This window comes from Anomalospiza imberbis, chromosome 1 (assembly GCF_031753505.1).
Source record: "Anomalospiza imberbis isolate Cuckoo-Finch-1a 21T00152 chromosome 1, ASM3175350v1, whole genome shotgun sequence".
Taxonomy (NCBI): domain Eukaryota; kingdom Metazoa; phylum Chordata; class Aves; order Passeriformes; family Viduidae; genus Anomalospiza; species Anomalospiza imberbis.
In genome coordinates this window covers 112,869,273-112,886,363 of record NC_089681.1, presented here as the reverse complement: position 1 = coordinate 112,886,363, position 17,091 = coordinate 112,869,273, and the positions used below count along the sequence as shown (strand labels likewise).

The 17,091-nt window shown below is 39.2% G+C and overlaps 1 long non-coding RNA gene across 2 annotated transcripts; it reads right to left on the bottom strand.

Moving 5' to 3' along the window:
• Positions 1-22: 22 nt before the first annotated feature.
• LOC137483485 (uncharacterized) lies at positions 23-9,011 on the bottom strand. 2 transcript variants are annotated; one of them, XR_011004490.1, is made up of 5 exons: positions 8,180-9,011; positions 7,290-7,373; positions 1,782-1,931; positions 1,547-1,664; positions 23-1,226 (listed from the first exon to the last, which is right to left on the bottom strand). It is a non-coding gene; the product is annotated as an uncharacterized lncRNA (long non-coding RNA). The 2 variants fall into 2 exon arrangements; XR_011004489.1 differs by having other exon boundaries at positions 7,290-9,011.
• Positions 9,012-17,091: the final 8,080 nt, after the last annotated feature.

Sequence of the window (17,091 nt, the reverse complement as noted above, 5' to 3'; positions counted from 1 at the left end):
CTCGGGTTGTAAGCTCTTTGGTCCAAAGACAGGTTTTCTCTGTAGTGTTTTTGATTGCCAGAGTAATAGGAAAAGAAAATAGTAATTATAATCTGCTGGTGTTTGTTCATAGTAATAAATAAAGGCTGAACATTTCCTTAAGTGAACAAAACCACCATGTCTCACTTTTAAATCCTTAGGTTTCAACTAATCACTCATGGAGTCATTTTCTATGCATCTATGTGATTTAGACTTGCATCCCTGTGGAGGATATCTTGCAAGCACAGACTGAAGCTTGTTTGGCAAAACACAAGCATGTGTACTCCTAGTACTGGACTGGGCCTCCAGGGAGCAAGTGATGGCTGCCCAGACACAGCTGGGTGACTCTGTGCTGATTAAATTGAGGGGTATTAATGCTAACTGTAACTTTAATCTGCTCTCATTCATACTGAGTCTGAAACATGACTGCACTCCCTGGAGCAGAGAGCCCTTTGTTAAAGTACTGGGATTACAGGTGCAAAGAAGGATTTCTTCAGCCTTACCTGCATGAACCAGCCAACACCAAATCATGCATCAACATAAAACCTCAGCACATTTATTTTACAGACACTGATATATTTTCCAAACAAGTCTATGCAACACTTTCAGTTTTCCCCAGCTCTTCACGGAGTTGTGTTATTGTGGCTGTAAGCAGTACAAAGTGTAAACATTAAAATGTCACCTCACAGCAAGTGGAACTGTGTGAGACACAACTGGTCATTAGTAGGACAGAGACAAAATCATAGAATAGTTTACATTGGAAGGAACTTTTAAGGTCATCTCATACAAACCCTCTGCAGTGAACAGGGACATTTTCAACTAATCAGATTGCTCAGAGTCCCATCCAATCTGACCATGAATTTTTCCACAGATGGGGCATCCACCATGGGCAACCTTGCTCCAGTGTTTTATCATCCTCATTGTAAAAAACTTGTTACTTATAGCTAGTCTAAATCAACCCTCCTTCAGGTTAAAACCATTGTCCCCTGTTCTATCACAACAGGCCCAGCTAAAAAGTTTTTCACCCATCTTTCTTTCAGGCCCCTTTAGCTACTGGAAAGTACCATGTCTCCCTGGAGCTTTCCCTTCTCCAGGCTGAACAATTCCAACTCTCTCAGCCTGTCTTCATAGGAGAGGTGCTCCAGCCACTTGATAATTTTTGTGGCCCTCCTCTGGACCTGCTGTAACAAGTCCATGTCTTTCCCATGCTGAATAAAAATAGACACGTAGAGGGTCAGAAAATTCAGGTGGTTTCTTACTATGTAAAATATTTTGGAACAGAGGTCAGGCATACATTCATTCTGAAAAGAAAATTGTCCAGATCCCAGGATCTGAGCACACTATCCACTGCTTACAAGGCTGTCACAAACATTGGCATGTCCCCATATCCCTAGAGCTTGGCACACAGAAATGGCAAATGTACCATGACCAATTTTACTCTGCAGCGTATATAATACCTGATGCCTTTGTCACACACTGGTATTTTCTTACCAAGGCTGTCACTGAAACTTGCAGAAGCTGAGTTTACCTGGTCACTCATGAGGCAATGCCTGCTCTGCACAATCCTGCATTAGGTTCCAGTTTTCTCCCAAGTGAAGCTCTGCTATGGCAGATGGGATACCACCTCTTGTTCATGTCCAGAGGAGCTGAAAACAGCAGAAACTTTGATTAATTTGGCTCTCGCAGGAATTAACACTGGAAACGGAGCAAAATAACCTTTTTTTACAGGGGTGCTGGAGGCCCATCTGAAACACAGAACTTACCTTTGTATGTGTGACTATCTGGCCAGTGTGTTCCATCCTCCCTGAGTGTACGGTCTTGTTCTTCACATAATCAGACGTGGATAAAGACCAAATGACCCATGGGGCTGATCTTTGCCCAGCCGAGACCATAGCAGCTCACAGTCCTTCAGCCTGTATGGGGTAAAGTTATACTCACTGACACTCCATGGAAAAATTTAAGCTTGTTTCCATGAGATTGCTACTCCTTCACTGTATTTTCCTAGAATCACAACCCAGAAATCATACACGGCGTTCTACGTATATACAGCAATGCCTAAAAAATGCAGTACTGAAGAAAAATTAAGATCTTCTGTCTCAGAAAATTTTCTGCAAACCTTGCCTATTCTATTATTTTCAGTTACTGTCATCTGATCAGAAGTACAGCTTTACAGACTAAAATGTATAGAATTGAAGGAAGCAAGCAAATGTTATTTTAGTGAGTGTATTATCTAAAGTAGGACTTCCATCTGTTTCAGACCTAATTATTACATCATCTTTATGTAGCTCAATTTACAATGAGTGAATTAAATGCTTATGTGAGTGGATCATACAATGTGAAACACAGCTGCCATTTTTATAGACAGAACAGGGCAAAATGTTCTCGATACACTGAATTTCATTTTTCTACTGTGTATACAAAAAAATCCCTTTATAGCAAATATTTTTCCCACTCTCTTAGTAATACACAATTGTATTTTGGGGAACCATACAGCATATACTCAGATTGCAATAAAATGCTGGATATTTTCATCTGCCAAAGAAATGACTGTGAGCTTAGTGATCAAAACAGCAGTCTCTTTGAAAAGCATTCAGCTGGTTCTTCCTAACCTAGCTGTTGCCAAACAAAGACAGATTAAGACTAATTGCAGTAATTAAACAAAGGGACAGGCTACAGCATTAGTAGCAACAATGTATCACATTCATTGTTCCCAGATACTTTATTCAACAGGAAAACAGAAAATCACAGGAGTTCTAGTCGATACTATGTACATTTTCTATAAGGTTAACTCTTTAGCTGATACCAGTTACAAGGCATGTGCATGTATCGTTTGCTACAGCATATCACTCTTCAAAAATCCCTTTAGCAAGTAAAAGCAAGCTAGATTTAGCACATATTTTTGACTAGATTATAACCCTCTAAAATAGTTTAATGGGAGCAATTTTTTTAAACTACCAATTTTTTACTTACATTTCAAAATTCATCTGACAAGCTGTAGTGAAAAGAGAGGTAGAATATAGATTAGGGTCTAGAAAAAGCTCTTGTTTCAAACCAAATAAGAATAGTCACCATTTTATTTTTGTTTATCCAAGATTTTTACTTGCCTTTGGGTTGGGGTTGGGTTTTGGTTTTGTTACTGCTTTTTGTGTGTTTGCTTCAAAAGAAATGTACCCTGTCTGAGGCTAGTTTTGGTCACATCAAAAGTTCAGGTTACAGTGTCACCAGGCTCCCAGCAGGACACTGCAAATTAGCTACATTGCATTCAGAAGGCTTGGCCGTATATCCATTCTGAAAGCCAGGATACTGGCTTTTATTTCCTCAGAATGAAAAATTAAAGACTGTTGGATCTCTCAAACACACACTCTGTTGGGGTAGAAAGCAAGATTTAAAAACCATGTTCATATTTAGGATATTCCAAGGGATATAAATAGTCTTGGACCAATAGTTTATGGACTCAGCATAAATTCCATGCGTCTCCAAAGCTTCTGCTCTCCCAGGACTTTTCCCAACCCTTTTGTGCCCACAGAGCTGGACATAAAAGCAGTCTCAGCTTAGCAAAACACGATCAGAGATTATGCCAATTAAATTTAAAAAAAAAAAAATCCTCTTATGTCCACTTCAGTGTGGCACAGACACAACCCCTTTTGCCAGGGTTGGCACAGCTTAAGGTTTAGTCATTAGTCATTAGGACAGAAATACACGCGTTAAGAAATCAATAGGCAGTTTTGCAAGCAGAGAGGTAGCAGAAAATAAACAGAGCTGTACTCTAGGAAGCAATTATGTATTTTCCTCATTTAAGCTTTGAACTGGAGAGTGAATCTGATGGTGGGAAGAAAACATTAAGCAAAACTGAGGAGGGGAGAATGTGTCCTTTGCAAACCGTTTCTCATGAATAGCTGCCTGCTCTGACATCTCTTGATTGAGCTATTTCCAGAGCTAACCCTCTGCTTGCAAATACTAATGGTGTAAATCTTGTTTCAAAAATGTTTCATCTTGGCTAGGCATTAATAAACACTGTACCAGAAATGCTAGGAGTCCAGCCACGCAGAACGCCTTGCTATAACAGATCAATCAATAGTGGAGCTAGGTGAAGACCAGAAGGATGTTTAGATGCCTTTGTGGTTCTTCAAGCACATTTTGATTCAGCCAAGATCTGGCTCGGCTTTCCCTCTGCAGAAGAAAATTTTAGCTTGTGTAAATGCTCACAGAAAACAACTGCTAGTTCACAGGTCGAAGTTTGCTTGATTAGGAAAGAAAATTTGAATTGGTGGAGAGAAAAAGATCTGCTTAGTGCAGTCATCCATCAGGACAGTACAGGTAAAGCAAGGGGATACCTACTCTCACTCCAGCTACGAATTACAGGAATAGCCATTACAGACCGTTCACTAATCTTGTACAGAAAGGGGGTCTATTGTATAGGCCAAAAATGATTCATGTTTGTAGATTTTTAAGTCTCCTTAAAGGAGTCAGATTTTCAATATCCAAGGTCCTCAAGATAATCTCATTCTTCAACTGTTTTTGAAAGCTGTCATGTATAGATCACAGTTAAATAATAACCAAACTACAAGAAGTTGGCTCTTATTGCAGTAAATTATGATTATTACTATTACTTGCATTGCTATTGACAAAGATTGGCAGCATGGGTGAAACATCTGGAGACAGGTCCCCTCTTTGAAGAAAGTTTTGTAAAATATGCAACACAAAAAAGACAAGCTCAGCTCTAAATAACTTCCACTCTCAGTGATGCATTAAGGGGAGAGAGAGAAATATTACTTTTCCTTATTCAGTGCATTGATAGCATTGAACTTTCACCACTTATCTGCAGCTAAAGGCTGTCCTCACTTATGCCAGATAAAGGGTATTAATAGCAACAAGTGTCACTGGACGAAAGTGGTGAGTGAGTCTTTGGTACAGCCTGTTATTGATAAGACTCTGATCCCCTGCCCAGCTGAAGAACAAGACTACAGCTGCCAAACAAAGCGCTTTTGTTTGATGTGGAAGCTGCAGCCATGTAGGGAAAGGTGCCAAGTACGATTCTGAAGTAGCCTTTTAATAGCAGATAGCTAAAATGAGAGGTTGCACTGAGTGGGAGCACAGCACACGTGGGGGGAGGCAGTTTTGCTTGATGTGTGAAAGCTTACTGTTTATACAAGCTGATGCACATGGCATTACATAATTGTAATTGGATGCTTTTTTGTCTCAGGAGACATCTGAATTGTAGCTTAATCATTTGTACGTGATATCCTGCAGCTTCTATTAACAAAATAAAAGTTTTGAATTGTACAAAAATATTAAAAATCCCAAATAGAATTTAGCAGGAACCATGCTCACCTTTTCTTTCCATAGCTTTGCCTTAGACCCCTTATAACCACCCTGATGTTCATGGAAATGTATTTCAGGGTAAACTATTAACAATGCAGACAGTACTGTTGTGATTCTGTTTCATTCCAATAAAAAAAGAAATGTACTGTAAGATAAAAGTCAACAACTCATTACACAAGTCACCATCTAGTGGTCTGTAAGAACATGAATTACTATTCTTTAAGTTTAGATGTTGAATAAACCTTGGGGTCCTAGGGACTTAAAATAACCTCTTCAGTGCTGCTCCAAATGAGTTTGTGAATACATATATGGTCCATATGTGACTATATAGTTTTTACATATATATTCAGTTTTTAGATGTATGTATAGTTGTAGTATAGAGAGATATTTTAAGCAAATTTGATGTTACTCTATGCAAAGTTTAGTTGAAATAAAGCTTTATGTCATGTATTTAAAATTATGGACCACAACAGTGTGCGGGGTGCATGTTTTTTAGCCTTTTTCTCTTCTCTGTATGCATTTATATGTGTGCGTTTCTTTATGTGTATCTGTAGCTGTATTTATGTGCCTTTAACTGATGCTCCAGGCATCCCATGGAAGGGGTTTGCATTTCTTACTAGGCAGCTGAGTTGCAGTGCAACTCAGTGGTTTGCAGTAGCAAAATTGTGGTTTGCTAGTTATATTTGGTTACTGCAGGAAGAAGTGACATCTCCCTCACTGCAGCTATCTGTTCAGAGGGAAAGCTATTAGGACTGACAGAAAAGCTCATTCTTGCTAATTATATTCCAAGCCCTTACAGATGAGGCAATTTTTCACTCTTCTCAGTTGTGATAAAAGCTGAGGACAAATACAGCATTATACTCTATTCAGCCTGTATCTAAAAATGTTCTGAATTTATTTATCTCTGAAGAAAAGCTGTATGCAAGCCAGCACTTTTTTTCTCCCCCAGTCTACCTTTCCTATTTGCATTTATATTTAGCATTATTTCACTTGGGGACAAATTTTTGAGATATTATTTGACTTTAACCCAATCTTTCTTCCTGTATTAGTCACCATATGAGATTTGTCCGACAAAGGACTAAATTAAAACTTTGCAGACAGGATGTGCACTAGAACTTCCTGATGAAACAAAAACCACATGGCAAATAAGATATGACATCAGAATACAAAGGTGCACTGATGGCAAACCATAATATTTCTGCTCCTGGGCTTCCAAAATGCCAGAGGATACATGGGGTGGAGCTGGAGGCAGAGAAATGAGATAGGCTTGATGCATGGAAGGATAATCTGCAAATAAACAGCTATGATTAGTACTTGGCCATGTGCAGCTTTTGTTGCTTGGACTCCCACAGAAAGAGCAGTATGACCTGTCACAGAAGCTAATAGCAGGTGCTGACCAAGGCCCACTCACCCTTTTCTCCACAAGGCTGCTAAGAGCAAGAATTTGATCATGTCATGCTATTCTAACCATCCTCTACTTTTGGGGGACATTTATTGTGGACATCTCTGAAGTTAAGGCATTGTGGTCAGAGATCTTTCACTAGCGAGCACTGCGGTGATTGAGCCAGACTTCATTAAAGGCAAGAGCACAAAGGAATGCAATGAAACTGTCTTATAAAACACCAGATGAGCTTTGGGGATGAATCTTCCTTAAACCTAGTCTGCAAAGCAGGGACTTTTAAACGCTTTTACCAATTTTCAGTTCCTGCCTCCTTGTACTGAACCTGGAATAAGGAGAAGAGAGAGTACTTTTTATGTGGACTCATGAACTGGATTTGGTTCTCTCAGTGGCAGGGTACTACACATCAGCTTAGTCACAGGACCTGCCTATACCCCCACTTACACTGCTTTAAATGCAAATCAAATATTTTACCTTAAATTGCTGCATTTAGCTAATGCATTTTAGCCCACGTTTATTTTAGTTTAGGTGCAGGCATATGGCCACTTACTTCAGCTCAGCTCAAGAGGTAACTGCTTAGGTCTTAGTTGTCTTCTTGAATTTTAAAATCTGCCTGGATAGTTCTCCATGGAGTCTAGAAAGGGGAAGACAGCTGAAAGGAGAGGGAGTAATGTCCCTGCCTCAGATACGCTAAGAACCCTGATACCAGTAGGAAAAATGAAGATTCATACTTACCCAGATGATGTACTAACCTTAAACATTCAATTCAGTTCTCTCCCGAAGGATTTTCCTGGCTTCCTATACTATTTTCTTTTTAAAGGCATGCAATATTACAAGTGGCCAAAGACACCTCTTGCCTGATGTCTACTTTTTACCTGTGCTTTTAAAAAATGTCTTTTTGCAGATGGCATCTAAAAGGCAAGATAGAACACTTGAATTTGGGGCTTTGTAGCACAAACACAGAAGAGTTAGCCAAAACACTGCAGAAGAAAAGAAAAAAGTGGGTTTAGGAAATGCCAAGGCTCCACTGAAATTACTGGAACACTGAGGAAGATAAGTAACAAGGATAAGCTGTCAGATATACAAGTGGTGTAAATTGGCATTGCTGAGGTAAATTCAGGGGCACTACATTGATTTTCACCACTGAGGACTGAGGACTGTAAATAGGGAGGAATGTGTAACAGCCTTGTGAGGCACAGATTTTCCTTTCTGTGGAGAATATTGTTTCAGTCTCTCCCACGGTTTGTCAGTGACTGCTCCCTGTTGAGAACATGAAGAAATTGTCAGGTCTATTAACCTTAACAAATGTAAATATGAACCCAAAATGTGGAAAAAATGCTTGGATCTGAGATTAATTTCATTCTAACAGACTGCACAGCTAAACAGTCACTTATGCAGCCAACCCAGCAACAGCAGCCACTGAAAAAGAAAATTGTTCACCTCGCCCCTTTCAGGTTGTCCTTCCTTCCTGTTTCTTGTTTTGGTGGCACCTCATGTAAACAGCTGCACTGAAAGAGGTTGGAATCACTGATGTGATTTATCCCAAATAAATTGCCTTGCAAACGCAGGTCTTTCTTCTCCAGTCAAGACTATTGCTCACAATTTTTCTATGTAACTGCAAACAAATCTTACTCACCTATTCACTCCCAAAGCTGCTGCTAGGAACAAATATATTCTCAGTTCTTGTAGCATCTGACTGCAACCAGGAGCTGTATCCCCTTATTTATGTTCCCTGAAAGAATGGCATGTCCCATGTCCCCTGTACCACAGGGGAAGAGGTATTCTTTTGCCTGACAAAGGCTGTTCCTGATCATGGGGAAGTGTATGGCATCAGGCTATCACCAGTGCTGCAAGAGTGCTTGGAGCATGACTTAGTTTGGGATGGAGTCCATAATATTTACATTTCCCCTAAAAAATATTGCAATAAAAACAAGTAATCAAAAAGAGACTTAGCCCACGTTTCCATGTCTGCATTCATACAGGAGGGCCTGAGGGATCCCAGTGCACTGGATTGGGATGCCAGGAGCTATGTGAAATGGCCTATTTCTCCACATTGTAAAAAGGCTTTTACAAAATAGCTTCCTGCAAGGACCATTACCCTGCAAGAGTTGGGATGGGTCTAGAGGGAGAATTGGACTAGGGAATTCTTTACTTGGCAGATCCTTTGCATTTCCTGCCAACATACACAGAGATGACTGCAAGAAATGCAGGAAAAGCTCCCACTAAGTTTCAGTCTGCACTTTAAGATTCGGCAATACTTGCAAAGCAACTCTGCAGCCAATCTGTAGCTTAAGATAGAGAGAAGCCAGTCTTTGGTTTATGCTCTCAGATTCACTTCTCCAAGGTCCAGATTCATACAAAGACAGAAAGCTGTGCAGTTTTTAAGGAGTCACAGGCTAGATTCTCCTTGGTGCTCCCATGGCCCAGTTATGTATTGAATAGGAAGACAACCAGGCTCAGGCCTACAGGCTGTAGAAGCTGAAGGTGCTCCAGCCCAGGGCTGTCCACGTGTGTTTCTGCATCTCCAGCTGTGCTTCTGCTGCCACCTGCACATCAACAGCATGGCACACAATTCTGCATCTCAGCAGCTTCAGTGCAACTTGATGTCACAGGTTAAATTGCTGGGCAGAGAGGATGGAGTTAATCTGAAGGACTGGTCACTTGTGTGCTGTCAGCTCTGTTAGAGAGGTAATGTCTTCCAGCCAGGGGTAAAAGTTTGTCTGTCAAACCCTCTAAGTGCTGGGGCTGTGCCTGAGAACTGGGAGTCCAAATATTGAGACATGAGACACTGAAAGCAGAGCAGGGGAGAGAGACTTGAACTTTGTCTTTCCCTTGGCTGGATCATCAGTTACCTATGAAGGTGGTTTTCAACCTCCAAGGTCTCATTGAGGGCTCAGGCATTCATACTGTGCATGCAGGTGCTGGCAGGAACACATCTTTCTCATTCTGCAACAGAAAATGGGATTCCCTCTGCTTAACGACCAAGTGTACAAGGATACTTGCCCAGACAGCAGACTGAATTTCTGAGTGAGAAAATACAATAAAATAAGAGAGAATTTCAAAGCATTAGGAGTGTTGCCTTTAGATGCAAGAATATTGATTAATACTTTCCATTCTGTAGGGGCACTATAGAGTATACTCAATGGGACAAGGATTAAAAACAGAACTAGATTTGTCAGAATAACTTTAAAGTGTACATGGACATTGGGTTCCTCTAGCTCCATTTGGATTCAAAAAAAATTATTCTTACTGTTCTTCCCTTAAAAAGAAGACATTTAAATGTCAATGGAGATTTTTATTTCATTTTGGAGCTGTCTTGTGTTTTTCAGTTTCCAAGTCAGAGGTAAAATGGGTAGCCCTTCATTTTATTTAGCATGAAATGAATTACAAGAAAGTGGCACCTCTAGGAATAAAATGCCTTCAGTCTGCATGTTCATGTAAGTGTAAAACATACTGCAAGGCACATTACTTCTCCAATTTCACTACACATTCGTAATAATAAAAAAGTAGACTCTGAGAAGAAGTGAGCCATGGGCTGTGTGATTTGAACAGCTACATTGACACACAAAGAAAAAGGCGCAAAAGTTCCAGACAGTTCTCTATTAATAGAAAAATAAAACAGCACCCAGAAATGCATAAAGAGGCAGTAAATGAAAGATCGGATGATGTACATGGTAAGAGCAAATCTAGACAGATTTCCATTTGAAAATAAATAAAGGCTCCCAGTGGCAAGTAAATCAGGGGAAGGGAGGCAGAAACAAATGAGCAGAGGAAGGGAGGAGGGATCATACATTGCAATGTATGGTTATTGGTACTTGGCTAAAATACAGTGTTGGAATCAATGAGAACCTATACCAAGATACTATTTTACAATACAGAGATACAGGGAACATCCCATTGGTGTTTGGTAGGAGGGAAAACGAATGCCTGAGTCATTCAGAAAGCACTGATAGCCTGTTTATAATACCCACATCTGTCACACCACTCTCTGTTGTAATTACACTCCCCTTGATGGTGAAGAAGAAGATTATGTAGAAGATTATCCCAGGGAAGGATGTACTCATGAATCTGCAAGCAACATTCAAAGAACAGTCCACTCAGAACGTGCCTAATCCAAGAAGCAATAAAGCATACTGAGCCACTGAGCCACATTTCATCATAATAAAGCTAAAAAAAAGAAGAGACATATTTAACACTGAGCAGACCTTTGATACCAAAGTAAAGGAAAAGAGATGGAAACTGGAGGAAAATACCTAACTAATACCTAAATAACTCCTTCTGGGCCACCTGCAGGTAATCAAGGCTGGATCTTAAAGACAGAATAGAATAAAACATCTTAGGAAGAATTCTTGTTTTTTTGAATGTCTAGCAGACAAAAAACCAAAGCAAATGTGTATCTCTAACTCCCACTTGAAAAACACAAAAACACCAATCTGAAAATGCCTATCCACCATGGAGCAAAAAAAAAAAAAAATTAGCACTCAAACATACTGAGTGTTTGCGAATATTTGCTGCTATTCATTCTACTTTGAGACAACTGAAAACAAGCTATAGCACTTCCAATTTAAACTTGATGGTCAGTGGTTATATTATAGGTTGTCCATGTAGCTCAGCCTTAGAAAAAAGATGTGGAAAATCAATAGGTTTCTATGCTAATGATGAATCTGTAATAGCTCAGAGTAGCTTGTTCTTTTCAACTGATACCATCAGTGTAATGGCAGTGCCAAGGAAATGACAGACTTCAGCCTTTGCAAGATAATGATCACATTTACTCCTGTTTAGAAAGGAAAAAAAAAGATTAAAGACACATGATTTTAGCAGTACAAGCAAAATAGCATGTTATAAGTGCTCTATTAAAAAAAAAAAAAAAAAGGTTTGAGAATGAAATTGGAAGGAAATATTACTGCTGGACTAAAACCTTGGTGATTTGGGGCATCTGTGAATTGGTCCTTCGAGACTTCCTCTGGCCCCCCTCATTTTCCCCCAGATAAAGATGTTTGCAAAAGATGTTTGTAGAGATGTTTGCAAAAAACTGTTTAGAGATGCAGCTATTTGGTATCCACATTTTCCTGTTTCAAGGAGAAAATCAGACAGTACCACCTCTTTGCTGTTCCACCTTTGTCTCTCTGTAGAAGCATAAAAATCCAGCACATGGCAGAAACTGCCCACACAGCTTCCCAAAACAGACAGGGGAGCTATGTGGGTGCAAGGGCAAGGCTGGAAATCAGTATTTTACTCTAGATGAAGGTGATGTGGCCAACCCTGCAGTGTGGTTAGGTCATGAGTCAAGACCTTGAAATGATGCACGCTTAGTTCCCAGTGCTAAAGCACCAAGCCTTTTCCTACACACCACATGAATATGTCGTGTGATTGTCAGAGCCTTACACTATGAAAATTAGGGAATTGGCCAGCAAAATGGGGATATGCAGACAGGCACCTTCCACACGTGCCTTCAGGACTGCAGGTGCACAAGTACCAGTACAATATTTTACAGCATTGTTTTTAATTTTCATCCGGGATCCCCAGCATCCCATATGGAAGAGGTTCATTGTAATTAAAGAGTACACCAGCTGTTTCCATGTTGCAGCTTTGTGGATTTGCTCTGGTTTACGAATATTGCATCTGAATTAATGTACACTTAAGCTAGTGAGGGATCTCTTGTGTAAAGTATTACAGAGAAGCTCAGCATCCTGGAACTACAATCTATTTACATCCTACAGCCTTTTTTGTTTCAGACATACCTGCACAGGAGTTTTACTTGTCTCAGGCTTCCATTTGCACTGTGGCCCTTATTGTTCCTCTTCTCTCCTGTAGCTGGCATAAGAAAGCTGTAGCATCTTTGTATTTTGTGCCTTGCCTGTAGGATCTGTGGCAGTGTACCATGTTTAGATAGTTTGAGGCCAGAGGGGACATTTAGCTCAGCAGCTACTGCTTTTTAAACTGCCCTCTGAGTAACTTGTCATTGCCAAAAAATTACACATCTTCAGAGAACATGCCTGTTCTGGAAGTCATTGAAAGATGGAGAATCTATCACTTCACAAGATAGTTTGTGTCAATCACTCCTACCAGAACAACCTATGTCTTGTTTTTAGTTTGAATTTGCTGTCCTTTAGCTTTGTGGTTTTTTCTGTACCCTTGCTTGCTAGACTGAATAGGTGATTCGCTCACAGTATTTTCTCCCTAGTATGTGAGTATTCTGTGACCAAGGAGTTACTTTTCTCATAGATTCCTTGTGTAATGCCCAGCACCAAATGCATGATCAGTCTTTATACCGTTCCTTGGCGAGAAACAAGTTAGATCACTTCTATCCTCTTTTATTTATTCAATTAAACACGTTTATTACCAAAATAAAATCAGCTAATTATTCCCTGGCTAACTATCCTTCTTGACTGCTTTCATAGTTTGAGTGACCTGTCACTGTGTGCTGCTACCTGGAACAATGTGCCAGTAGTTAAATCAAGTATTAACCAGCAGAGATTGACATCAACTAATGTAGAAGTATTTATAATTTCAGCTATCAAAAAGAAGTCTGGACTGCTGGTAACAGCAGTTGCCAGAACATTTTAAATGCTGGAGGGCATTTTCAGTACTTACACTGAGTGACATGCTCACTGTGATGGCTCAGTCTAAAAAATATGTTGTCTAAAGTACAGTTGTGCACTTTTGGCATAGCAGCATTTCAGAGCTAGCAACTGGGTGGAAACATGAAAGCACCAACATGAAAGCACCATGAAACATGAAAGCACCAAAAAATATGTTGTCTAAAGTACAGTTGTGCACTTTTGGCATAGCAGCATTTCAGAGCTAGCAACTGGGTGGAAACATGAAAGCACCAACATGACCCTTGTAGGTTTCCCTGTAAAAGCCAACAGCCAGAGAGGTTCAGAGGCATCCTCACCTACCCTGTCAAAGTCAAAGGTGTAGAAGTCTGCATGGGCTGAGCAAAGCTGAGGGTGCTGGGAATGCCAGCTGCTTTCTCCACCACTGGAGCTCCAGGGATACTGGTCAATGCAGAATCTTGTCCCTCAAATCAGCCCAGAGCCTGGCCAGGTGCCTGCAGGCAGGTCTAGCTCTGGAGGGCAGGACTGTCATTCCACCAGTGAACATGCTTGTAGATTTTTTTTTCAACCAGCTTAAATGCATTGATCCTGCTTAAGGACAGGTCACTACCCACAGTTACATCAAGCAAATTGGAAGGGCAGAGAACTGAAAGTGAGAATGTGGGAGCTTGCGGGAGTACCTTTAAAAAATGGTAAAAAGTTATGTTAGAATAGAGTCAGTTATCTACACTGTACAAGTGTAGAGGTTGGGTTTACCAGCTCTACTGTGAGTCACTTTTAACATCAGAACACCTTCCATGCAGCACTTTACATTTGAAATCTCTCTTAACTGCTGCCTGGGCTCTTTGAAGGATATTACACCATCATCCTGAATTGCTAGTTCTTAGATTTCAATGATAGTTAAAAGATTTACAAAGTTAGTCCTAGCCAGAGGGCCAACCACCTGTTAAAAAAAAAAAAAAAACAAAAAAACCACAAAAACAAAACCCAAAAGCAACCCACTAAAAGCAAAAAAAAACCCAACAACTCAATAAGGAACATTTATAAAAACACTGTTTTGTACCATCTAATTTTCTTCTAATGTACATTTGATGCCCTTATCTAAATACTTCCATTGCCATAAAATTAAATTTTAAAATTTAAAATAATATTTAAATAATATTTATATTTTTTTCAGCTCATTAAGTTCTGCTTGTGTACAACTGAAATTAACTTGTTTGAAGTGCTGCCTTAAAAGAATTGATATTCAACACCTTTTTTCCAAAATGTCAAAGTTTGTTCACAAAAGTAAAATATTCTTCCTAGTCCTGCATTTATGGTTGGATTGCAAAATATAAACTTCAGAGATATGAAACAGCTTTGGGGGGAAGGCAGAATGTTCGTTTATTCCAAAATACAGATTTCCATACATGAAATATGAAAACAGCTTCTAATATAAGATCAAGATTTTCAGGCTCTTAATTTGCAGGAGTTTGGAGATAACCACTTTGCAAAGAAATTCCTCAACATTTCTGTGCATTCAAGGATGACAAAATGAAAACTTCCACTGTAATTAAAACTATAATTAAAAAAAAATTTGGCAAAAATGCAAGAGAGAATTTAATTTTTCATAGTATACATTCAAGGCTGTATAATGAAACATATACAGCTTCACTTTTTGTATTATGCAGTGCATGGACTAGGAGATTATTTAGAATAATATTAATTCTCATGCTATATTAATACGCACTGCTTTATGGCTAAATATTGTTTATATCTTCCAATATTCCTGGTGTGATTCCATGTTGCCTTTAAAGTAAGCAACAATGTGGAGAACAATAAAGGGACTGTGCACCTACACATACAGCTGGAAATAGCTATTGGAACATTTTAATATCTCTGTGTATTGGGATATCAGCAGCCTTTTTAATTAGAAAAAATTTTTAAAACCCTTTTGCGCTTACCAATTACAGCCTAATTCTAAGCGGAACCTAGAAAAAATTATTCACACCTCTTATCACGATGATGTGACCTGATATTCTGCACTTCATTGCTTGTGAAGCGGTCACTTCATCACTTTCTGTGCTTTCTTGTTTTTTAGCAATAAAAAAGTTGTTCTTTTAACTGTGCTGCACTTACGTTTGTTATGGATTCCACTCTTATGCTGTTTTACTTCTGATTGGCTATGTTGAACAACTGAGGTTCTTTGCAATAACTACAATAAGCCTTATAACAATTATTGCTACCTTTACTGATCCTGCAAAATCATTTTTCCATTTATTTGTGAAATTGCAAAGCTCTTTCTACTTAGGGAGTGCATTGTGATTTACTGAAGAAATTACTACTGCCATCAGTGCCAAAATTATGATCTCTATTAAGAATGTAGTTCAGCCAATGAAAAATACTATGGTAGTCAGACTTAATCTGCCTGGTCTGTACTGAGACAGGTATTAGGTACTGTATTCTATATATAACAGACATGATTTAGTTATAATAAATATATGTGATAGAATGCTCTTTACTTTCTCGGAGCTTGAATGGCTAATCTTAGCAATAATTCTTCAAGGTAGATTTCAACTCTACTGAAAATATGTATAATATTTTTTTTTTTGTGAGGGTTAAAATTCTCTTCATATAAAATAAAGAAGGAAATAGAGGATTCTGCAATTTAAAATGTTCTACACAAATGTAAATTTTTATTTTTTGATGGAGATAATACCTCAGAGCTATCTAGGGAGAAATGAAGCTTCATCAGAGGCAGGTTTGACTCAGTAGTTCAGAAGCCCCCCCATGTCAGAATCCTCTGCCATCCCCAGAGGAGGGGATGAAGTTTGCAATAAGCCCTACTGTAATAACATCTGGAAGCTTCCAAAACCTGTCTGAAAAGTCTGTGCTTCACAGCTCTGTTATGCATACAGTAGGTACTAATATTCAGCAATAAAATACCCTTATGTCTCTTTGTGTCAAGTATTTCATTTTTCCATAGCTATTAAAAGCACTTCACAAAATATAGCTTTTTTCCTTTTTGTGTGAATTGATCCTCAACTGCGTTACAAGTAGAAGAAACATCAGCAGTTATCTATGCAGTACCATATCTGTGATTTTACTTCAAGGTAGTCTTGGGAAAACTAAAAAAAACAAAGTAATGTCTTTGCTTTGTAAGCTTTGTCAATAGGTTTTGTTAAAAGACTTGATTTCTGCAAGCTGAATCCTACAATGCAAACAGGGCTTTATTGAACAGTTAATTCCTTAGTGTAGTTCTGCAGGGATTTGATGGACTGGCATGATGGCTTCTGCTTATGCCTGTAGAAGACCAAAATGGGAGGTGGCCTTTTAATCCAAGGAAGAGTCTTTGGAAAACCACCTGGCACTATATTTCACTCTTTTTTTCAGGAGTTCCTTTTCCTTATCTTTCTTGTCTCCTTACTCCATAACAAGGGGCTTTTGATAACAGAGAAGTCATTCTCAAACGTATCTCTAATTATTACCATCCTTCTCCTACTGCCTTGTTTTCTGGAGTTGCACTCTGAAGTATCACATGCAAAACACCTCTATCACTACCCTGGGAATGTCCTGAATACATAGTCTAAGCATGTTCTTGAAATAGTATGTTTTTCCTGCTTAAAATGGCCTTTCTGGAGGTCAGAACTGTTCAAGAGACAACATTCCCACAGTGCTTCACAAAGTGTATGTCATAAATCACAGTCACTGCATGCATACCTCACCCAATGCAGACATGGTGCATTAGAAATGCACACGACCAAGCACTTTCTCAAAACTGCCTTTCCTCTCTTGTTATCTTTTCAAGAAGTT